The sequence below is a fragment of the Suricata suricatta genome, chromosome 3, assembly GCF_006229205.1.
Source record: "Suricata suricatta isolate VVHF042 chromosome 3, meerkat_22Aug2017_6uvM2_HiC, whole genome shotgun sequence".
Taxonomy (NCBI): Eukaryota; Metazoa; Chordata; class Mammalia; order Carnivora; family Herpestidae; genus Suricata; species Suricata suricatta.
The window spans coordinates 109279155-109304607 of NC_043702.1; the positions used below are offsets into that span (position 1 = coordinate 109279155).

General features: G+C 35.6%; 1 protein-coding gene and 1 long non-coding RNA gene across 4 annotated transcripts in view; one reads left to right on the plus strand and one right to left on the minus strand.

The window, feature by feature from the left end:
- GREM2 (gremlin 2, DAN family BMP antagonist) overlaps positions 1-25453 on the minus strand; it is a 105571-nt gene that overhangs the window by 50741 nt on the left and 29377 nt on the right. The gene's annotated exons all lie outside the window — the stretch shown is intronic.
- Positions 1-25453, plus strand: part of LOC115287959 — an 88998-nt gene that overhangs the window by 50720 nt on the left and 12825 nt on the right. Inside the window, exons 3-4 of one of the 2 annotated variants that reach the window (XR_003906745.1) lie at positions 15328-15396; positions 17804-18664. This is a non-coding gene — a long non-coding RNA (uncharacterized LOC115287959). Of the gene's footprint in view, positions 1-15327; positions 15397-17803; positions 18665-25453 lie in introns of those variants that run through there. The other variant, XR_003906744.1, reaches the window with a different exon arrangement.

Here is a 25453-nt window from a genome sequence, read left to right on the forward strand (position 1 = left end):
AAAAAAAAGAATTAGGGGTGTGCCTGTGTGTTAGATAGGAGATCTGAGCAGATTTGCAAGGTAAAGAATCAATAAGGGTAAAAGATTAAAGATGGAGCAGGAAATACTGTGCATCAGAGCATCAGAAAGTTTAAGGGGATACGGGAATTTAAAGGAGAGAAATGACCAGAAGGGGACTAGTCTTGTAAAAGAGGAGATGCAGCTCTTTCTCTGAGATGAGATGGAAGAACAAGAGGTCCAGCAAGCTATGAATATGTGCTTTGAGCCTGTGAAAAAGGCTCTGAGTAGTGCAGAAGTTACAAGGAATAAAAAGGAAGGTAAAGTTCCATTTATGGAAAGAAGTCAGCCCTTCAGAAGGGTAGAATTGTGAGAAAAGACTCTGGAGGCAAGATAAAACATGATTGGGGCAAATTTAACCACACAGATCCTGTGAGATTATAAATGAGTAAGTTATAAACTCGTGGCACAATTTCTTGTTTCTCCAGTAATGCTTAGAAGACTGAGTGAATGTGGATGTGACTCAGGTTTTGGGAGGCAACATAACTAAAGGCCGCATTGAAATTTGGTGACGAGGGTTGGGGAGTAAGAGAAAATGGAATAAGGCCAAAAATGGCATTAGCTCAAAAGCTAGAAAGGATTGCTTTCTGTTAAAAATGAAAGATGAAAATAGGACTCTATTATACACTGTCAACACCCAGTTTCTAATCTTTAATTTTCTTGCTTTATAATGATGTTTCCTTTTCCATATTTACATTATAGACTGATCTGTTCGGTCACTCTGAAAATATTTTAATGATACTTTTGTTATATGCTAATTAAGATAGTTTCATTGCATATTGCAATGTTTTGAATGATCGAACGCAGATATTGTGCTGATGTATGCAATAAATGGGCATTTTTCAAACATTCTTAGACTATATTCTTTAAATTAGATAGTTCATATATCTGGACATATTACAAATACTATGATAAGACCATGAAGATCAATTAAAATGGAAACTTAGAATTTAAAAGGAATACTGATTTTGAAAAAAAAAATCTTCGATGGCCTAAAGAACCTACTTAAAGTGTTCTATAATGAGCTAAATATTATAAAATATTCTTTAATTTGATTTATTCTGTTGTATTCTGAATTGGGCTGGATTCTCATCTTCCTCAGGCTTTCAGTGGAGCTGATCCAAGAGAGAGTCTTCTGTAACACTGGAAGAGACTTTGCATTTGGATCTCATCCACAAGGATTCTAACTTAGATGAAACACTATAGTCCTTTGGGTTAAAATGACTGTGGATCTTAAATCCCTGATACCTGAAAAAAAAAAGTCTGGTGGATTTGTGTTGAGATCTGAGTTCAGTGAAGAAAACATATTTTGATTTTTAAATTTTTAAAAAATAGTTTATTGTCAAATTGGTTTCCATACAACACCCAGTGCTCTTCCCCACAAGTGCCCTCCTCCATCACCACCCCCACCTTCCCCTTCAACCCTCAGTTCATTTTCAGTATTCAGTAGTCTCTCAAGTTTTGCATCCCTCTCTCTCCCCAACTCTCTTTCCCTCTTCCCCTCCCCCTGGTCCTCCATTAGCTTTCTGCTGTTCTCCTGTTAGACCTATGAGTGCAAACATATGGTATCTGTCCTTCTCTGCCTGCCTTATTTCGCTTAGCATGACACCCTCGAGGTCCATCCACTTTGCTACAAATGGCCATATTTCATTCTTCCTCATTGCCATGTAATACTCCAGTGTATATATATACCACATCTTCTTGATCCACTCATCAGGTGATGGACATTTAGGCTCTTTCCATGTTTTGGCTATTGTTGACAGTGCTGCTATGAACATTGGTGTACATGTGCTCCTATGCATCAGCACTTCTATAACTCTTGAGTAAATCCCTAGCAGTGCTATTGCTGGATCATAAGGGAGTTCTATGGATAGTTTTTTGAAGAACCTCCACACTGTTTTCCAGAGTGGCTGCACCAGTTTACATTGCCACCAACAGTGTAGGAGGGTGCCCATCTCTCCATACCCTCGCCAGCATCTATAGTCTCTTGAAGAGGGACTCTATGAGGGAAATGTTGCAAAGAATACAAGGTGCCAGAGACACCACTATAAACATGAATTCTAGGGAGAACACAATGACTCTAAACCCACATTTTTCAATAATAACCCTGAATGTAAATGGACTGAATGCTCCAGCCAAACGACACTGGGTAGCAGAATGGATAAAAAACGAAAATCCATCTATTTGCTGTCTACAAGAGACTCATTTTCGACCTGAGGATACCTTCAGATTGAAAGTAAAGGGATGGAGAAATATCTATCATGCGACTGGAAGACAAAAGAAAGGTGGAGTAGCCATACTTATATCAGACACACTGGACTTTAAAGTAAAGGCAGTAACAAGAGATGAAGAAGGACATTATACAATAATTACAGGGTCTCTCCATCAGGAAGAGCTAACAATTATAAATATCTATGCACCAAATTCGGAAGCGCCCCAATACATAAAGCAGTTAATCACAGACAGAAACAATCTTATTGATAAGAATGTGCTAATTGCAGGGGACTCATATTTTGATTATTGGGGCCTCCTTGTCATTAAACATTTTTTTAAATGAACAGTTGAATGAGATGCAAAGTATAAGCACAAATAAGAACGAGAAAAACACATAGAAATCAGATGTTTGTTCTCTTTCTTTTTCCCTCCTTGAATGCTGAGTTCAGATTAGTTGAGGCCATTGAAGACAAATATTTGTTGAATTAATGGAGACAGGAGGAAGAATCATTTAGAAAATCAGAGCTTCTTAGAGCCAGAAAGGATCCTACAAATTATGTCACCATTCCGATTGAGTTTGTAGATCAGGAAAACATGACTTCAAAGATAACATGATGTGTCTAGGTTTACACACTTATTGACTGAATAATCCATGACTACCTTCCAGAACTTTTCAGTTTAGTTAGCTAACTTTCGATTGCACCATGCTGCCTCTTGCAAGTTTCTCTTAACCCAAATAATTTATTAGCTGGATGACTTTCCATAGCATAGATTTTCTTGAAGCAATTAGGATTAGGATTCTAGGGTATAATTACTATGGAAGATATAATTTAGTTCTCTCCCTATAGGAATCAGTTGCATTTAAAGTATTCAACTAAAGGAATTTCTAATAGTTATCTTTGAAAGTAATTCCAGTTTTTAGTAGTCATCATTTTTTAAAAAAGATTTTATCTTTTTAGAGCAGTTTTAGATTGACAAAAAAATTCGAGAGGAAAGTAGAAAGATTTTTCATCTGCCACTGTCCTCACACAGTCATAGCCTTTCCCCTTATTAACATCACTCACTAGAATGGTACATTTCTTTTTAGCCAAGAATGAACCAACATGAACATATCATAATCACTCAAAGTCCATTGTTTTCCGTAAGGTTCACTCTTGTTGTTGTAAATTGTATGGGTTTGCACACATGTATAATGATGTGTCTCATCATTATGATATCCTACAGAGTATTTACAGTGCCCTAACAATCGTCTGTGGTTTGCCTATCTGTCCTCCACTCCACCTCTTGTTGGCAACCACTGGTCTTTTTATTGTCTTCATGGTTTTGTGTTTTTCAGAATGTTGTATAGTTGTAACCATATAGTATGTAGCCTTTTTAGTTTGTCTTCTTTCATTCATAATATGCATTAAGGTTCCTCTATGTCTTTTAATGGTCTGATAACTCATTTCTTTTCAGTGCTGAACAACACTCCATTGTTTAGATGTGCCACAGTTTATTTATCCACTAACCTATTAAAAGACATCTTGATTGCTTCCAAGTTTTGACAATTAAGAATAAAGCTACTATAAGCATCCTTGTGCAGGTTTTTGTGTGGATATAACTTTTCAATTCCTTTAGGTAAATACCAAGGAGGATGATCGCTGGATTATAAGGTAAGAGTATGCTAAGTTTTGTAAGAAACTGCTAAACTGTCTTCCAAAGTGGCTGTGCCATTTTGCATTCCCACCAGCAGTAAATGAGAGTTCCTGTTGCCCCACATCCTCGCCAGTGTCTGGTGTCCTTAGTGCTCTGGATTTTCGCCATTCTTATAGGTGTGTGGAAGCTTATCATTATTTTAATTTGCATTTCCTTGATGACATATCATGTGGAGCATCTTTTCATATGCTTATTTGCCATAGTAGCCTTTATTTTTTAAAAAATGTATTTGTAAGTAAGAAAGCAGGTTTTGCTGGAGCATAAAGAGACCCAGGACAGGCATTAGCAGATTTGGTCTCCATGCTGTGTGATGGTAGATCCAGCCTTCTTGAACTCATATTCATTGGCTATAAATGAAGAATGATAAAGTTCTTCTAGCCTACTTTGATGTAGGGATGAATCTTATGTTATATTTGAAAGTTCTTGAAAAATGCCTATGTAAACTGATATAACATTAACTAAAACACATTTTCCTAATTATTAAGCTCTTATCTTATGTAGTGTTCCATGGATATTAAGAGTAGTTGGTGACCACCTTCTATACATTTGAAGATTCTCAATCTCATTTTAAACATTTCTCGGCTCTCAGCATGGATCCACTGCACCGGTAAAGTCTGTGAGCCCGAGTTTAGGCCCCAACGAGCCTAAACCCATAATAAAGCCCTTTGCTTTTGCATGCGTGAAAAAAAAAAAACCATTTCTCTTCTATCATTTGCATTCTTACCTAAGTACCTGGAAAATATCTTATAAGAAAGAAATTCAGTGGTATTTCTGCAAGAGACTCAGTATGGGAAATAGTATATGGGAACCTGATTTCAGCATGCTAAGATGCCAAAGAATATTAGAAGTCTACGGGAAATCACAGAGGCTTTGAAGTGTCTGCATCCTGACCACTGAGCCAAAGTGACCGCTGAATTAGAATCTTGTGATCTGTGACAATGTGGATGGACCTTGAAGGCATATGCTAGGTTTTATAAGTCAGAGGATAGATACTATATAATCTTACTTATGTGTAGAATCTAAAAAGACCATACTCATAGAAGCCAAGATCAGACTTGTGGTTGCCAGCAGTGGAGGTAGAAGGTGTGGAGGGGTAGGAGGGTGGAAGAGTTTGATACAGGTGGCAAAACACACAAATTTCTAGTTATTAGATAATTAAGTTATGGGGAGATAACATGCAACATGATGACTATCATTAATAATAATGTATTGTATATTTGATAGTTTCTAAGAGTAGATTTTAAAAGTTATCACAAGGAAAAACTGTAACTAGATGAGGTGATATGTTAACTAATTGTGATCATTATAATATTTTACAAAATCTTGTAAATAATTTTACAATTATTTTACAAAACCATTATATTGCACATCTTAAGTTTAGACAATATAAAAGTAAAGGTACTTCTGATTTTGACCATGATATAGCTTAAAAGGAGCATCTAGTGGAAGGTGGAAAACAAAGCCATGTTTCAGTTCTCTTGTAGTTGGGATGTTGCAGCTTTCAGGGCCACAGGGCAAATAACACATGCAATTTTTATTGTCATTTCCCTGTTCTCTAGGAGTTACATTACGTGGTTTTCTTTTGATGTCTTTCTCTAGGGTTCTCTACATACTTGCCAACCTGTCACATGTGTAAAAATCTCCTAAATTTAACACGAAATATGGACATTGTCACAATCTGACAGGACTCCACATTTAATTAGGCACAAGTTCCCAATTAACGATCATAAAGGAGCTCACACACTTTAAACAGTTAACACTTTGTGTTTAAGGCAGTATGAGGTCTCAGGCTTGCCACTGTTTATTTACACAGTGAATCCTTCTGAGACCAATTGAAATGAAATGTATATGGAGAAGTATAAAGAAATGCTGTGCGTGGGTCTATAAATAATCTGAAGTAGAGTTCATGTTCCTCAACAGATAACATCTGAACTCTTAATCGTGACAGAGCTTAGTTTTCTTAGTTCTCCTTTTAAAATTCCATGGAAAGTACTCAACAGATTTATAGACAATGTGAATCCGCTTTAGAATATACTGACCTAGAAAAAAATGAAGAAAAACCCAAATTCTAGGTATGGGACAATGTGAATCTGCTTTAGAATACCCTGATCTAGAAGAAAAAAACCAAATTCTAGGTAGCGGTGGATGTACTCTTCTCCAAGAATGAACAGTCAGCCCTGGGTGAGGGGCTAGCCAGTGTCCCGTGAGTCTAGAAAGTCCTCGCCTTTGGAATTGCTTGAATTAACTCCAGACTTGGAGGCTAAAACATTAACGGCTTATCTTCCGTTTTGCATCATTTCTTTCTTCTTGATTCCGGAAGAAAGCAGTGACCTATGATCTATTACTTTCCAGGTTTTTTGGACCAGTCTCTAAAGTCAGCAGTTCTTCCTTAAATACCACTTATGACTCCAGAAGGACTAGTGAGGAAGAGCTTCTTGAGCAGAGGACTATCACTGCCTTTCACTCTGCCTCCACATTCAGGAAAGCCACATAGCACAGTGAAATGGGAATTGTGAGTTGGAAGTTTAAAAATTCATTTATTCTTATTCAAATTAAATGTGTTCATTGATTTTCACTTTGCAAATGAGGAAGGTGGAGAATTAAAAGAAAAGTTTTCCTCTAACGGGAGTCTTCAAAGACACTTGACATATGTTAGAGTTAGAAATAAATGCATAAATATGGAAATAATCTAAAGTAAAATTACACATTAGAGAAGATGTCTTTAGGTGTTTTACTGTTTTTCTCTTTGAAGTCACTATCTGAAATCCTCCTTTCCAAAAGGTATAATTTATTTGACACCTAGATGTGTGCACTGCAGTAATCCTTCTTGGAGCTTAAACTTTTGATAACCAAACAAAAAACAGATCAAATCACAAATGCCTATCTGATTCTGCTGTCATCTTCCCTTCCCTTTTCCAAATGAAAATGAATCTTCCCAGGCCCCTTTGGATTAGATCTTTCCTTTCTGCTAAGTGTGTCCTTTTTGGTAACACATTTATATTTTTTAAAATAATTCTTTGACAATTAAAAAATGAGAATTAGTGACTATGGAAGAGCGGCGGAGAAGATACAAAAGATTAATGGATTAATAAAAGAATGAATGAATTGGCAAATTGAAAGTATATTTATTGCACATCTTCTACATTCCAGGCACTGGAACTACTAAAAAGAACAAAGCATGTCTGGCTTATGGCTTCATGACACACAGTCTGTAGATGACCAAAGTATTTCTCTGCCCTGAGTAGCCCATGGCAATTTGAGATAGTTGCCTCCTGTCTGACTGGAGAGGGAATTCTCTTGTACTGTGCATCTCATTTGAAGTAGATCATCTCGTGCCTCTGGTTAGAATGACTTATAAACAGGGGTTAGCCCTTCTCCACTTGTTTTTTCTTTCACTTGATTTTAGGTTCTTTTTAAAGCAGAAACAGGATCTTATTTGTCTTTACATTATATACAATAACTGTAGTTCCATAGAATATTTTTTAGAAATTTAATGTGTTTTCTTCTGGTTCAGAAGAACGATCAAGAACAAATAGAAGGCAGAACTGTTTTATTTACCTTCTTTATTTTTTCATTTTATTTTTTTTAATGAGAATACTTAAGTTCTACTCTCTTAGCAAATGTCAGTTATACAATACAGTGTCATCAACAACAGTCATCATGTTATACATTCAGTCTTCAGACCTTATCACAGAAAGCTTGTATCCTGTTACCAACTGCTCCATTTCCCTCAGTCTTCAGCCCCTGGCAACCACCGTTCTACTCTTCTTTCTATAGGTTTGACTATTTTTTCTTAATACTAAGCATTACTTGTCTTAGCCTGGCTTATTTCACTTAGCATAATGCCCTACAGGTTCATCCAGGTTGTTGCAAATAGCAGCAGTTCCTTCTTTTTAAGGATTGAATAATATTCTACTGTGTACATGTACACCGTATTTTCTTACTTCATGCATCAGCTGACCCACCCGTAGGCTGAGGTGATCATGTGATTTTTACCTTCCATTTTGTGAATATGGTGTATTACATATATCAATTTGTGTACGGTGAACCATTTTTGCATCCTAGGAGTAAAATCCTCTTGATTGTGGTATATGATTCTTTAAATATATGGTTAAATTTGATGTGCTAATGTTCTGTTGAGGATTTTTACATCTATATTCATCAGGGATGTTAGGCTATAATGTCTAGAAAAAAACGTATATTTTTAATTTGGAAGCTTTCAGCACTTAAAGTTCAGATTTTAGAAATTCCTAATTAGTTTCAAAAGAACAGTTAGGACTGAATAAGCTAAAATGTTTCATGGTGTATAATTTTCAGATACTACATCCTTCCTGCATTGTACTTATTTAATTCTGATAGTCCTTTTGGTATAATACTAAGAATTTTCAGACTTCAGCCCAGCAATCCTAGACATCAAAGCTGGCAAAAACACAAATGTTACAGTAGCTCAGAGTGCTGAAATCTATTCCAGAATGGTATCATCAGGAACATAGGTACAGTATGAGATTTTTTTTTCCCCATAGAGCTGAAATTATTTGGTTGTAGTCGTGATAGCTCCTAACCACAACTGTCCAAGGAGGCACTGATGTCCATGAGTAAATGTTGGCATGATCAAACACATTTACATAAGCAGAGCAGCAGCTATTATTAAATTGTTCTAAAAATTTCAATTTCACATTGTCACAGAAAACAGGATTGGGATTTAAGTTTCATAATTTCCACACTGGATTTCATTTATTCTTCACAGTTTTATCTCATTCCCATAACCACAACATGTTTTCCATTTTGGAATTGGAATTGGCATATCTTGTCCCCTTTCTCTCACTTTCCTCCATGCTGTCAGCGCAGAGCCCAATGTAGGGCCCAGTACCACAAGCTGTGCCATAGACCTGAACTGAAATCAAGTCAATCACTTAACCAGCTGAGCCATCCAGGCACCCCAAAATAAAATTAAAATTTTTTAAAAAGGAATCAATCATAATTGAAGAATTATGAGCACATAACTGGGAGGCCATGTTTTGTCATTTTGAATAATGCAGAATCTGGGGGCAGACAGAACTGTATCCGAGTCCAGGCCTCACTGTGCTTTGGTTCTACATTTACAATAATGAGTTGTTGTAAGGACTGAATACCGTTTATATGTGCAAAACATAGCTTAGAAAGCATTAAAAATAGCTATGATTGGGGATCCCTGGTTGGCTTGGTTCAGCATCCTAGTCTGGATTTCAGCTCAGTTCATCATCTCATGGTTCATGACAGAGCCTCTCCTCCATCTTCACTACCAGTGCAGAGCCTTCTTGGGTTTCTCTCTCTCTCTCTCTCTCTCTCTCTCTCTCTCTCTCTCTGCCTCTCTACTGGTCATGAACCCAGTTTCTCTCTCTCTCTCAAAATAAATAAAGTTTAAAAAAAGAGAAATAGCTATGATTATTGGCAATGTGAAAATGAGTGCATGCTGGTTTCTAAAGTGAGGTATATAACTTAAATATTTTAAATAAAAGATCAATCAGAACTGAATGATATAAAACGATACTATAATAGTAATTGGTGTGCCCTCCTGCTCTGAGGATGGAAAAGAAAGATGTACAGAAACTAGAATTGAGTGTATACCTCAGGGAATGTTGATGTCACCCTTATTTTGGATGCAGATGATGTATTTAGGAGTAATTTATCAGCAGATCGAGAGATAAGTGTAAAATGGATCTTCAATGATTTGAGTTTAAGATATTTGTACTGGGAAGATATTCAAAGCATGTTACTCATTAACTCCTCACCCCAGCTATCCTTAGAGAATAGTGTGATTTGAAACAGATGTAAAACCTGCAGTTACTTCATAATTCCCACAGAGTAGATAGGTTTTAATTGCCAGGATATTTTAGTCACCTTTGATTTAGTAGCCGTTGGCTTTTCTTTTCTCTGTCAAATTTATTTTTCCAACGTGGGACAAAAATTAGCTTTGTGACATCTCTCTGCAGTTTATACTGCAAAATTTCTAGTAGAACATATCCTAAAAGTGTTTATTCAATAAATACTTGTTACAAATGCTGAGGTACTGACTTTAGGCATCATTTATTAATGAGCTCCAGTTTTCTCTGTCATCAGATTCCAATATTTATAGGCAGCTTCATATACTATATTCATTTATGTTATGTTTGATGCTTGAAAACAACAAATCTTCAGTTAATGTTATTAATTAGATCAAATTTTAATAAAACTTTAAAAATTTTCTTAGTCTTTGCAAATGCTAGAAGATAAAATCTCTGACAAGTTCTGGAAATTTTGTTGAACAATAAGCAATAAAAATCAAAGTAGGTCTTTATTTAAAAACAGCAAGTTGAGCACATACAAAAACTGCTACTGCCTCCCCCAAAATTTTTAATGACAGGATATTAAGAAAAGGATGAAGGGGCGCCGGGGTGGCTCAGTCAGTTAAGGGTCTGACTTCGGCTCAGGTCATGATCTCACAGTTCAGGAGATCAAGCCCTGGGTTGGGCTCTGTGCTGACAGCTCGGAGCCTGGAGCTGCTGCAGATTCTGTGTCTCCCTCTCTCTCTGACCCTTCCTGCTCATACTCTGTCTCTTTCGCTCCCAAAAATAAATAAACATTAAAATTTTTTAAAAGGATGAAGGTATTAGGTTAAAAAAATATATAAATCAAAATGCATATAAATCCAAATAGGAGAACGGACAATAGCAAGAAAATGATGGAGGCTGGAAGGATCGGTGTTGGTAATTCTCTAAAGATCATAAGCCAGGAGGGTGGAGGCCAAAAAGTAATTGAGTACACAAGGAATCTCACAAATAAGGGTGAATTGGAGGCTAAAAATCAGGAAGGTGGGTTTATGGTCCGTTTAGGCCAGAATCAAGACTTCAGTACCTCTACTGCTCTATGTAGAAAGAGACCATCTTGCTCCAGCATGTGATGTATATTTATTTTTTGATACATACATGTGCATACATACATTCATTCTTTGGATATGGTCATAGCATAAGGCCTCTGGACTAAAGGACAGCTTCAAAGTGAGGACACTTGCTAAAAAGAGGGTGATTGAGTGAATGTTGGAATAGGAAGTCTCCAGACAACTTCCTAGCTCAGCAACCAGAACTCTGGTTGCCAGGTTTAAACCTCCTAGCCAGAATAGGAAGAGCCTTCCCTGGGAAATTCCCAATGAAAAAGGCCTAGTGATACTGTCTTTGGTGTTTTCCCAAATAAAGAACTTACATAGATCACTCATAGTACATTTTACTATTAGCAAGTCTATTCAGCAGTACTGTATTGCCCATCAGTTTCTTAGTGCTTCAAGTTTAAATTTGCACCAAAACTGCCAGATGTGTGGCAGGCATCTGAGGAAAGCTTTTAGCATTAAGGAAAGCCCCATATCAGCCAACCAATGAGCCAAAACAATTCAGAGGAAAGAAAAAACTATTCAGGAAGAAGAAATCTTGAAATCCTTAAGTAAGACATCTTCAACGGAATCTTTGGGGAAAAAAGAGGACGCCATCAAGAAAGGACTATTTAGAGAATAAAAGAGCTCTTGGAAGTTAAGGAATTCTATAGCAAAATAATAATTATAATTATAATAATAATAATGTAAAAAATTAAAAAAACATAAGAGGAGATAAAGTTGAGGAAATGTTTACAAACTGAAAACAAAACAATAAAAAATGGAAAACAGGAGAGAGATGATTTAAAAAATTAAAGGACCATGGGGAGCCTGAGTGGCTCAGTTGGTTAAGCATCCAGCTTTGGCTCAGGTCATGATCTCACGGTTCAGGAGATCAAGCCCCGCATTAGGCTCTGTGCTGACAGCTCAGAGCCTGGAGCCTGCTTCTGATTCTGTGTCTCTCTCTCTCTCTGACCTTCCCTGCTTGTGCTGCCTCTCTCTACCTCTCAAAAATAAATTAAAAACATTAAAAAAATTTTTAAACCATTAAAGGACCAGTCCAAGATTTATCTGAATAAAAGGGATTTCAGAAGAAGTAGAAAGGAAATAATTGAATTATAATCAAGAAAATAATGGAAGAAAATGTTGAAGCACAGAAGAATCCACCATTGTCTACCATAATGAAAGAAGGCTACATCCCTAAGTACGTTAAGAATTGTCAAAAGTGAGACAAGGTGAAAATCCCAATTCTTCCAGAAAGGAAGTACAAACAAAAACCAAGAATAATTTTTATACAAATAATCAAGGATGAAAATAGCACTGGACTTCTCAACAGCTCTACCGAAAAAGAGAGGATAATGGAACAAGGGTTTAAAATTCTGAGGCAAAATGATTTCCAACCTGCAATTCTCTTTCAAATTAATAAACTTATTTTTATTTACTCATTAATAATTAAATTAATACATGTATTTTCAAACATGTACATTGTAGGAAATGTAATCTTCCATGTGCCTTTTTTGGTGCAGTTACCAGAGTTTGTCACACCAAATCAAGGAGAAAAAAAAAAGAAAAAGACACGGGCTCAGAAACAGAAGCAGCATCTGGTGAGCTATGCTGGTGAGAGATCCCAAAGATGGCTGCCGCGCAGCTGGTACCAGAGAGGGTCGGAGAGCAGAGCGCTTGGTCGCCACCGCAGTAAGAGGAAAATCAGAGAACAGCTAATGTGATTTAAATATCAACAGGAGATGATGCAACTATGGAAAGTTTGTGGCTGGGAAGGCAATAAATAGAAAGAATATGAAAATGAAAACCAATTATTAACCCAGGGAAAATAAGAAAAGTATGCAGGAAAGGGAAATTAATAATAGTGAACTGCATAGCTCCATAGTGAATTGTGTTTACATCTTTATAATGGTATTTGGACTTAACATTTTATCTAGCCAAATTTTTAGTATTAGGAGGATGGGGCTTGGGGAGTGTGTGTGTATTAGGGAGGTGGTCATGATGGTTTTGGTGGCATGGGGTGACAGATCTCAATCCTCCTCTTCCACAGATGGGGGTTAGTGCAGACAGCTAACAGCTGAAAAGTTAAGACTTCAAAACATAAGCATGTTATATAGAGAATTAAAGATAAATACCAAAAGGATTAGCTGTTAACATTGGAAATTATTGCATTTCAAAAGTTGAAAATTAGGTGATGGACTAGCATGAGGGGTTTCTGATTCCTTAATTAAGCTTTGTAGAAAAATATGCCTCCAAACTGAAAATGGGACTTTGATGAATTAAAAAATAAACTCAAAAAGAAAAAAAGGTCTGAAAGTATATAAAGCATGCAAATTACATAAATAAAATAGTAACTATGGAAAGAAAATACATAACAAATAAAAGCAGATTGAGGAAGTTCAGCAAGTTCTGAATTATAATTTCAACTCTGATAATTAGTGAACTACATTGATTTTTTTCTTTTTCTTTTTTTCTACACTGATTTCTACTAATTGAAAACATAAGAGAACAACTGAAAAGTGGAGAAAGTCTTCCCTGGACACTCCATGACTGGCTAGACCAGCAAGTCTTGAACTTGGTCTTAGAAGTTTTTTACTCTTGAAAATTTTTGAGAATCATGAAGAGTTTTTGTTTCTGTGGTTATATCTATTATATTAATCATATTAGCAATTAAAACTTAGACACTTTTAAATATTAACTTATTAATTCATTTACAAATATAACTTCACGATATATTTTATGAAAAGTAACTGTAGTTTTCAATAGAGACAAAAATAGCATTCTTTTAGGTCTTTTGCAAATCTCTTTAATATCTGGCTTAACTGAAAACAGCTGGATTTTCATATTTGCTTCTGCATTCAAACTGTTGTGTTGAAGTACATAAGAAAATCTGGCTTTACAAAGATATGTAATAATGTATCTTTTCTAGATAATTACTGTGAATGTTCTTTGGTAGTACACCAAAACCTGACATAAAATGTTCCTAAGGGTTCCTAAGGGTTAGTTGAAATGTGGAATTTAAAATGATATCAATTAACTTCTTGAATATTGTTACATTACAACTCATTGGTCTACCATTCACTTCTAGTGGATCTTTTATGCAAACAGGACTTTATCAACATCATGCAGTGGCTTTCTGAAATGCTAAGAGCCTGAAAATGCTAACAGACTTACACAATATGAAAGAAACCAGCTATTCTATCACCACCAATCTCATGAAAAAAGTCTTTGACAGGCTGTCAGACTACTGTGGCAGATAACATTTTCCAAAATTCTCACATTTTCTTGGAAGCTCAGAGTTTTCCATTGGCAATAAATACTGTCAGTTGTTCTCCTTGAAGTGACAAGCTCATTTTGTTACATTTTGTTAAATTCTCCCAGGTATACATTTCGGAGTAACCCTGGATTTCCTGATGTTTGATGGTGCTCAGCGGTACTCAACTCAGTCACACAAGTGCTTTACCTTGAAACAGTTGTGTTTCAGTGTGCAGCAAGAATGTTGTGTGCTTCCCATTTACCACATACAGTATTAAAAAGACATCTATTCAAGGGTTGAGATTTAATAAAGTTAGGAATTTTTACCACTCTGTTGAGAATGCCCTTAGGTGAAACTGGCAAAACTGACCACTTTCTTTTTCCGCCCCCCCGTGATGGCATGGTCCAGTACGACTACAGTACAGTGTGAAGACACTGTCCCGACTGGCGCTGAGACACTAGAAGTCTCAGCTTTTGTACCATCACTGCCAATGTCAACACGGTTAAAAAGACCAATCATGTCTTAGTATTATTATGACCTTTTGAACTGCCAGAAACTATTTCAGGGACTCATTCTGGGCTAAATCATATTCTTGTGGAAAGTGGTGATTAACCCCTCCTCACTCTTCTTTGTTTCTCTAATGTATGGTCAAAAATATAATGACTTGAATGAAGATAGTTAAGTGAAACATTTATGTGGAAAAATGGTGAGTAAATTAATGGGAGAATATGGCAAGAGGTAGACCCTCAAAAAACAAATTTAAACTTCTATATGATATTGCTGTTTACTATTTTCCTTAAAACTTGGCCTCCACTCATCTTCCACTCCCAACTGCTTCCCACCAGGCACGACATTGGCCTATAGAATGTGTCAGTGTTAACGCCAAGCCTCACATGCAAGACTTTCCCATCCAGCTGAAACCAATGTCTTTATACTTCTTTTTCCTGATCTCTAATTCATCACTTGGTTTCTTTCCAACAGCCGATGGTTCTGTGCCCCTGTGGGCAACATCCATCTACTATTTCCTAACTTCTCTATGTTTTCCCTTGCCTTTCATATCTGGCTAAAATCCATACATTTTTATGATGTATTTCCTGGTGACCTTACTCTAGTGCCCTGGCCAATAGCTTAGGTTAGGTTTAGGTCACATGACTAAAGATTTTATAAGTAGGTGGTCAATTGCTTGCTAATTGATTTACGTTTATTAATCTTATCTACCTAGATATCAATCTCCTGAAGTGTGGAAATCATCTCTTTCAAGATGAGACCAAGGAGGAAGGAGACAAGTTCAGTGAGTGGCTTATGAATCAATAATTATTATATAATCTGTTATCATTTATTTTTCTTAAAGACTCCATAGTGTTAATATAATACAGGCTTACTGTAGGTCTTCAATAAACACTTGCAGATTAATTGAATGCAGAAAGCAGGGGCTGCTATTTGGGAGAAACATTATCCACGAGGGAGTTAAAGGACTTGAAGGATGTGGTAAGTTTGAACAGTGCAGAGCCAAGTATAGTTTGTAGATTCCAGTTTTCCAATTGATTTTCATTATATTTTATTTGTCCACCATAATAGACCCACGCAAGAGTGGAAATGGAGAATACAATTAAAGTAATAAGGCCTTTTGGCTTCATAAATAAATTATTTTACATAAATTAGCTCTCTCAATAATAAGAAGAAGATAAAATTTTCACAGAACAAGTCATTTTTGTGTCTTGATACAAGTTTTTACTGAAAAAATTTCCTTGAGACACTCACTGAAAACTGAGATTTGCTCATAAATCACACAAAATAATGCAGCACTAAAAACAAAAAACACCATAGGAACTGTGAAATGGAAATATTTATTGTATATTTATTATTTGTCAGATACGTGGACATCACTAATTTACTTCTCTCACCAAGTCTTTAAAATGGGTATTTTTATCCTCATTTAGAGAAAAAGTCACTGACACTTAGAAAGAGTAAGAAACTTGACCAAAGTCACAGAATGTCTAAATGTGGGTTCAGTGTTGGGTTCTGTTGTCTGAACACATGTTCTTTCCTCTCTGCCCAATAAAGGGATTTCTTCTTTCAATAAGATGTCAAGTAGCCTGATGAAAAATTGACTAATTAAATATATTATCAGCTACTCTGTGAATATTAAATGCAATACTATGCTGCTTCTTGCTAATAGAAATATGCCCTACAGAAAGAAAATAACATAAACTTTTAAAGATGAGGTGTGCGTTTGGGGCAATGGAAGTTGTTTAGAGGGAGGTGATGCAAGCGCCAGCTTGTTGCTGACTCAGAAGTGCAAAGCAATGGTAAACATAAACAGATGGTCCCAAGGCCCCATTCCTTTTATGAACTAGATAGAAGATGCCAGCTCAACAAATCTATGGTTGTGGCCCTAGATACCATTTTCTTATAGTCATTTTACCTTGTCAGGCTAATGAAGTAACTGAAACTGAAAAATGACAGAGCTGCCGTAACCTTCAGAAGCAGCCCTGCCTCAGATACACAGCCATTTTGTGCTCTGGAGGATTATGATTATGCTAACAGGTGGTGTCAGAGCGCTGAACCTAATCCTCCAGGGGCTGCTTTGGTGTTCAGTTTCGCCTTTCACTGTAGGTGTAATCCATGCCATTAGTTTAATATTTCTCTGTGGGAAAGTCACCAAGAGACAGGATCCTGGAGAATGTCCCGGGATTTCCAATATCTCTAGAGGAAATTATTTATATCTGACGTAGGGCTTTCCCTTTAGGATTTTTATATAGACATTTGTAGAACTACAGAGTTTGAAGTATATATGTATGTACGTGTGCAGAAACATGTTTGTTTTGAATATAACATCTCTTTACACACCCACCGACTATACCAAAGAGTATGAAGTCTTGTGACTGGAGAACGCAATGCTCCTCAGGCTAAGTTCAGGGAGGATGAACTTCTGTTTGTTGCCGTACATTAAAGGGTAAGAAGCAAGTTAGCAAAATTCACCGTATGAATACATTCTGTAGGATAATGGCAGAACAAATTGATTTAGACAAGAACAAAATACCTGAGGATGGAAAAAATGTTCTGTGCCCAGCTATTAATCCAGGTATGGGATAGGATTGCTACCTTTTGTCTGAGTTTCCCAGGATGTTAGTCAAGGGGACCCATGTGTAACTTAGGCAGTCTCCCTAGCAACTGCTAGCATGACCAGGTCAACCTGGAATCCCACATCATTTTGCAAATGTCTGTGTTGGCAGGACCACATATCTAGATGCCTTGCCTAGCCTACCTTCCCATCCCTTACCCACTTTTTCCCTTCAACCTTCCTTCCACTTTATGTTCCTGTCTAAAAAAATAAATAAATAAAGCAGGTTTCTTCCCAATGGCCTTTGAACTCTCAGTGTTTAGGGATATATAAAGACAAGATCTATATGACTACCCAGAATTGAGTTTTCTAAAATTACTTTGGAAAGAGGTGAAGGTGTGACAATTTTAAGCCCTATTACTAGTCTATACTTCTGCCATGTCTTTCACCCTTCCTTCCCTGAGTTGGATCAAGGATAATGCTAATGAAGTGTAACTTCAGGGTCCCCTAGAGGCTAGCAGTATATTCACATGGTCATATGGTTTTGTAACATTTGCAAATATAAGGTATATTACATTTAAGTTGCAGTTGCTTAATACTGAAAATCCTTCCATTTCCACTTGCCCTTCTGCAGACTTTCCCTTGTGTCAGGTAATACCGCCATGGTTATGGGCCTACTTTGCACTTTTCACCTCTAGGAGAAGCAGCGGTGGACATACATTCATTGTGGGTTTGGTATGGTCCACAGTCACTCCTGTATATTGGTGAATTAATTAACTTCCGTAATTGATGACTCTAGAAAGAGCTCATTGACTTTCCTTTTGTCAGAGTTACATGTATATGTAATTTTAGATTCTGTTCCTTGAAGAGGTTCCTTGAATTAAGTTTTAAGCCCCACCAAACTTGGATCTTTCCTTGATTTTCTTTTATATGTCCTTTGGTGTTTGCTTTATGTTAATATTTTATTCTATATAGATAGAGAATATCCTTATGTTAAATGTACAGTTGTGAAATCTTTATTATACTTTTAAAATTTTAGTTCAGGATAATGTTTTATTCAGGGTTATGCATAGTCTGTATGTGGTCTAATGCCACACTGTATTTACTTATGAAATGATAGTGTCAAATTACAATATAAATCACTAAAATTGAATGTACTTTTGATTACCTAAATTCACTATACTATTTTTTCATTGTACTTTATAAATTTATGTGATAAAGGCTTGAGATATGAATACTTTACAGATGGCTTGATGGACTATATTCTAACTAATTATAATAAGTGTCGTCAATTAAAGCAATGTTTTAGGGAGCACATACCTATCATTTACCTGTTGGGCAAGTCACTTAAAATATGCATACTAAGAAGTTATTCCTATTTATTGTTTCCTCCATAAACTTAATGTCACTGAATTACTTTACAGTGTAGGGAATAGTCATCCTGAACCATGAACACTCATGTAAGATTTTTTATTTGCAGTAGTTTGCATCAAAGCCACAGAAGGATATTAAATCATTTAATCTTTGAGCTTTTGTGTTTTTCTTTAAAACCAGGGGACATTTTTTCCTTTGATATTTCAGCATCAAACTTTAAAGTATTAGTTAAAGATTCTGAGAAATATAAATACACAACATCCTTCAAAAGAAAATGTTTATTAGTTTTATCATAGGTTACGAATTTAATTGAGGACCTCTGTTTCTGGCCAAGTTTGAAAAGAGGGGACTGAATTTGTGCTCCTGCCTGAAACAACCAAACCCCAAAACCAAAATCAAACCAAATGAAACAGATAAAATATTTGAAACTGTGGTTTTCAAGACAATGAACCCAAGGAAACAAAAGACACTGATCCTTGAAAGACGGAGAACAAGCAAGGTGAACTTTATGATTACCCAGCTTACTGCTTTGAGAGTTTCTAGGTTGCACTGCAGGGAGAGAGAGCATAGGTGGAGCCCAATGGACCTCCTGAATTGACAAAATAAAGCTGAAAGTCTGGGGAGAGCAAAGTAGCTAGAGTTCTTAAAACAGAGTCTACAAGAGGAGAGAGCAGCACAGAGAGAGAATTTCAGATGTCTTTAGTGGGTTCTCTTTAGTGTTCAGATGAGTACTGATCAAAAAATTCATGTGAAGAAACTATGCAAGGCCATGAAAAAAATTATCTAAATGGATTAGAGGTGCAAAAGGATCAAACTGCTTCCATGAAACTTAACTACTCCCCAGAAAAAAACCCCAAGACTTTTTAAAGCATTCTAGAATTATCCAGTGCCCAGCAAGGTAAAATTCACAATGTCTGGCATCCAATACAAAATTACCAGGAATGTAAAGAATTAGGAAACTATAATACACAATACAATGAAGAGGAAAAGCAATTAATCTAAACCAACTAAAAATGGACACAAATGATAAAATTAGCAGATAAGTACTTTAAAAAGTTATCACAGCTATATGTTCAGAAAGTCGAGACATAAAAAATATAAAGAAAACCCAAACCAACTTCTAGAAATGGAAACTATAATATCTGAGATTAAAATACACTGGATAAGGATTAATGAAAGATTATATATTGCAGAAGAAAAGATTAATGAACTTGAAGACATAGTGATAAAAACTACAGGTCACACTTGAACAATAACAGGGATTAAAGGTGCTGACAGCTTGTGTGGTAGAAAATCCGCACATAACTTCTGGACCTTCAAAATTTTTATTAATAGCTTACTGTTGGCCAGAAGCTTTACCAATAACATAAGCAGTTGATCAAAACATATTTTGTATGTTATATGTATCATATACTATATTCTTATAGCTAGAGAAAAGAAAATGCTGTTAAGGATATTATTTAAAAATTTTTTTAATGTTTTATTTATTTTTGAGAGAGAGAGAGAGAGAGAGAGCGAGCAGGGGAGAGTCAGAGACAGAGAGAGACACAGAATCTGAAGACAGGCTCCAGGATCTGAGCTAGCTGTCAGCACAGAGCCTGATGCGGGGCTTGAACCCACGAACCATGAGGTCATGATCTGAGCCGAAGCCGGATGCTCAACCGACTGAGCCACCCAGGGATATTGTTAAGAAGAGAAAATACATTTACCATAGTGTGCTGTGTTTATTTAAAAAAAATCCATATGTAAGTGGACCTGTGCCATTGAAACTTGTGTTGTCCAAGAGTCACCTGAAAAAAAGAGCTTAAAAAATGAAAACAGCATCAGGGAGCTGAAGAATAACTTCATGTGATCTAATATATGTATAGTCGAAATCCCCAAAGGAGGGGTCAGAACAGAAAATATATTGGAAAAAACGTAATAGCCTAAATTTCCCAAATTTGGTGAAAGCTATAAACCAACAGACATGAGAATTTCAGTGAACATCAAGCAGAGAAATATGAGAAAATTACATCAAGGGCCATCATAATTGAATTGCTCAAAAGCAGTGAGGAAATAAAAAATTGTGAAAGCAGCAAGATAAAAGAGACATGTACAAAGAAACATGTAAGTGAGAAGACAGTGGAACATCTTTAAACTATAAAAAGAAAAAAAATATCAACCTCACCTTCTTATTCAGCAAAATAATCTTTCAGGAATAAAACAAAATAAAGACATTATAGATATACAACTGTATAGCTGAAAGAATTCATCACCAGCAAATCTACACTGTAAGAAATGTTAAAGGAAATTCTCCAAGTAGAAGGAAAATGACAGTAGGTGGAAATATGCTTCTATCCAAAAGTATAGAGCACCAGAAATGGTAACTAAATGAGTAAATATTTAAGACTTTTTTCTTATTATTTGAATAACTTTAAGAGATAAGTCACTGTTTAAACAAAAATAATGTATTACAGTGTTTATAACATGTATACATATAACATATGACAATAATAGCATAAAGGCCAGAGGCATCAATGAAAGTCACTATTTTAAAGCTCTTATTTCATACATGAAGTTGTATACTGTCACTTGAAGATAGATTGTAATAAGTTAAAAATGCATACTAGAAATATTAAAGCAAACACCAAAATAACAACAAAGAATTATAGCTATAAGCCAGCGAAGCAGTTTTGCAAAATGTATTCATAAAAATTTCTTACTCCAAAAGAAGGCAGAAAAAGAAGTAAAGGAGAACAGATACAAAATAAGCTTTTAAATGATGGACTTAAACCTAACCATATCAATAATTACATTAAGTGTAAATGGTTTAAACAATCCATTAAAGGGAAGATATTGTCAGATTGGATGAAAAAGCAGCTATATGCTATCTATAATAAAGACACTTTAAATATGAAGTTAGACTAAAATAAATTTAAAAAAATAGATTAAAACTAAATGGTTGTAAATGGTATACCATGCTAACACTAATCAAAAGAAAGCTAGAGAAGGTTCCTGATGGAAAGGAAGAAATAGCATTGTCTTTATTCTCAAATGACATAATTGTCTATGCAAAAAATCTGATGGAATCTGTTAAAAGGTACTAACACATGAGCTTAGAAAGATTACAGAATACAAGATGAATATATCAAATCAATTTTACTTTTATATAGTAGGAACATTTATAAATTGAAATTAAAAAGTGATATCACAACAAAAACAAAAATATGAAATATTTAGGAATAAAATTAACAAAAGGTACATAACTGTGTACACTATACACTACAGAACATTGCTGACATAAATTAAAGAGACTTAAGTAAATGGAGAGACATCTTGTTTATGGGTTGAAATGCTCAATAATGTTAAAATGACAACCATCCTTAAGGGGATACACTGATTCCATTCAATTTCAATAAAGACCCAGACAGGCTATTCTTTGTAGATACTGAGCTGAGTCTAAAGTTCAAGTGAAAATGAAAAAAAAACAAACCCTAGAATAGCCAGAACAATTTTGAAAAAGAAGAACAGTGTTGGTAGGTGAACACTTTCTGCTATTAAAACCTTTTAGGACTTTATTACAATCAAGATAACGTAGGGGTGCCTGGGTGGCTCAGTTGGTTAAGCATCCCACTCTTGATTTCAGGCTCATAATCTCACAGTTTGTGAGATCAAGCCCTGCATTGGGCTCCGCACTGACAGCATGGAGCTTGCTTGGGATTCCCTCTCTCTCTCTCTCACTCTCTCTCTCTCTCTCTCTCTCTCTCTCACTCTCTGCTCCTTTCCCTCCCTTGTTCTCTCTCTGTCAAAATAAATAAATAGATTTTTAAAAAAGATAAGAGTGGTGTAGCTTCAAGATAGACAAATTAAACAATGAAAAAGAATAGATTGTCCAGAAATAGACCCACACATGTATAAAACTCACACGTGATTTTTGACAAGCATGTAAAGGCAATTCAGTCGAGAAAGGACAAACCATTCAGCAAATGGCGCTGGAACAACTGAGTATTTGAGAAAATGAACTTGGATCCATACTTTGCACTGTGTGCAAAAATTTGCTTTTGATAGATATAAATGTAAAACTTAAAATAAAAATTCCTTTAAGAAAACAAAGAAGAAATCTTTGTGACTGTAGGCTAGGCAATTTCTTAGATATGACATCCAAGGTATAATCTATTTAAAAACCTGATAAATTGGATTTTATCATAAAAATTTTAAATGTCTGCGCTTCAAAAAAAACTGTGAAAGGAGTTATTTAAAAATATAAACATAAGCCACAGATTTGCGAACAATATTTGTAGAACAGATATCAGAAAAGGGACCTGTAACCAGACTCAGTATCCAGACTCAAAATTCATTAATAAGAAAATAACCCAATAAAAGGACAAAAGAACTGACTCATCACTTCATTAAAGATACACAGATGGCAAATAAGCACATGAAAAGATATTCAACATCATCAGTCATTAGGGAAATGCAAATTAAGGTCATAATAATACTGCTGCATACCTATTAAAATGCTAAAAAGGGTGACCATATCAAATGTTAGCACCTGGAACTATTTCACTGTTGGTGCTAGTGTAAAACGGTACATCACTTTAAAAGCCAGTTTGGCAGTTAAAATTAAAAAGCTAAACCTGTATCTACCATTTGATCCAGTCATTTCTTTTCTAGGCTTTAATCAAGTGAAAAGAAAGTATTCCTATATCTAGACTTGCACAAAATGTTTGTAGTAGCTGTATTTCTAACAACCCAAATGTCCATCACCAAACTAAATGGATAAACAAATTGTGGTAGAGCCATACAGTGGAATACTACATTGTCAGGAAAAACACAACTGAACATAAGGATACATTGAACAAAAGGATACATACAACAACATGAGTGAATATCAAAATAGTCACCCAAATTAAGAGCCAAACATACTTAATGTTTCCATTTATACAAAAATCTAGAAAATGCACTGAGTGGTAGAGGGATCCCAAAGGGCTAGAGAAAGCTTCCAAGGGTGATGGGTAGCTCACTGTCTTGACTGTGGTGATATATGTCAAAATTGTACATTTTAACTAAGCATAGTTTATTGTATAACAATTATACCTTACCAAAGCTTTTTAAAAATCCAATTGAAAATGTGTGTCAATTTTGTATTGGCTGTTGTTTGCCTCCCACTAGTGTCCTGGTGGTCACATGGACTTCTGATCCATTATATTCTTACAGTTTGGTTGGAAATCTCTTGTATTATTCAGGTGCTTCAAGTGGTAGATGTACAGATGAAGTTGCATATTTGATTTTTATTGAAGTACTTTCACTGGGCTTGGTGTTGTTTGGTCCCTGATACTATCTTTTGAAAGCTAAATTAATTAGGATATGAAGGTTTTGTGAATAAGTTTCAGAAAGTTGAGGAAATTCTAGTGAAGGACAAATATGCCTCATTTTAATACAAGGCAGTACTCTACTGATGGAATTGGGGTCTGTACCAGGGATCTTCAAAGTATCTTTCTGGAAAAGGTAATGTAGTACTGACAATCTGTTTTGTAGTTTCATTTCTTCATTTATTATTACCAATAACATCATTCCAAAAATGGCAGTGCCAGATAACCTAAGTAATCATGTATTTTTAGGTCATGTGCCACATTGTTTTTGAGTGAGTACATTAGTTAAATGTACATAGATGTAATCCTCTGCATACAATACTATGTTAAATTCCTTAATCATTACTGTTCTGAGCTAAGTGCCCCATAACCTATGGGCATGCGATTAATGAAACTTAACGATCTAAGCAGGAAACAGTGCTTAATATAGGAGACACCTGACCTAACCAGGTTAAACACCTGCATATTATCAATTTCATTCATATAATATTCCAACATTTGGAACACTTTTTAAATGTTATCATTAATTTTAATATAGAACCAGTACACTTAAAAAAAAACACCAGTATGCCTATAAAAGAAACATCGAGATTTTTTAAATTGAAATTTCATGTGAATGTAGTCTTCTACTTCATGTGAAAAAAAATTCTGATTCTATTCCATGATATTCTAATTATGTTCAACTTAAAAAGTGGTATTCCTTATGAGCAAACAGAATTGACTAGTAGAAGGAATATTGGATAAGGAATTCCATAAATCTGTATTCTGTTCTAAAAGGTGGGTAGCCTTGAAGAAGTTTCATCACCTGTAGAATGAGAGCTGTTTGAATTGACTGATTTCTGAGATCTATCCCATGCTACATACCAGACTAGACTATTAGAGAAGATTCAGGTCAGTTTCATATCTGGCACTTATGGTAGTCTCTGCCCTGCAGTGAACCCCTAGAAGGGGTGCTACCTAGGTCCTCAAGTTCCACTACCAATTACTTCTCAGTTTTCTAATTGAAGAATTTGAATTATTGTGTTTGAGCACTGAGGAAATAATGAAGCCAAATGCATGTACTGGGTTCATCATCAATTCTCTAGTTCCCGAGACATTCTGACTGCCAGAATCAGGCATCTACGTCAGCATCACCACTCAGAATTGGCTGATTCTGGAAGGGAGTCGAATTACACCCACAGGGTCCCATGAGAATTTTGGCACCTTTTGATCCAAGATGTAATTGACGCTGAAGTAATGATAAATAAGCTTATTCTTCCCTTTCCCTTGTCTTCTCTAGTTTTAATTATAGCTGGAATATTCCAATAGATTTATTAGGAGTTTTTTATTTTGTATTTTAAAGAGATTCAGACAAATATTTTACCTTCAGAGAAATATTTTACATTGAACATAGTTTGTAGAAGGATTTCTGGCAGTAGCTAATGAGGAAATTGAGTTTATCGCTCTGGTGTATTCCCATCACTTTAACTGTCTATAAAGTATTAGAGTGAATCAGTAGCACTGGAATAGTAATGAGAGTAGTTGGCACTACTTGACAGATAAGACATAGAATGACTTTT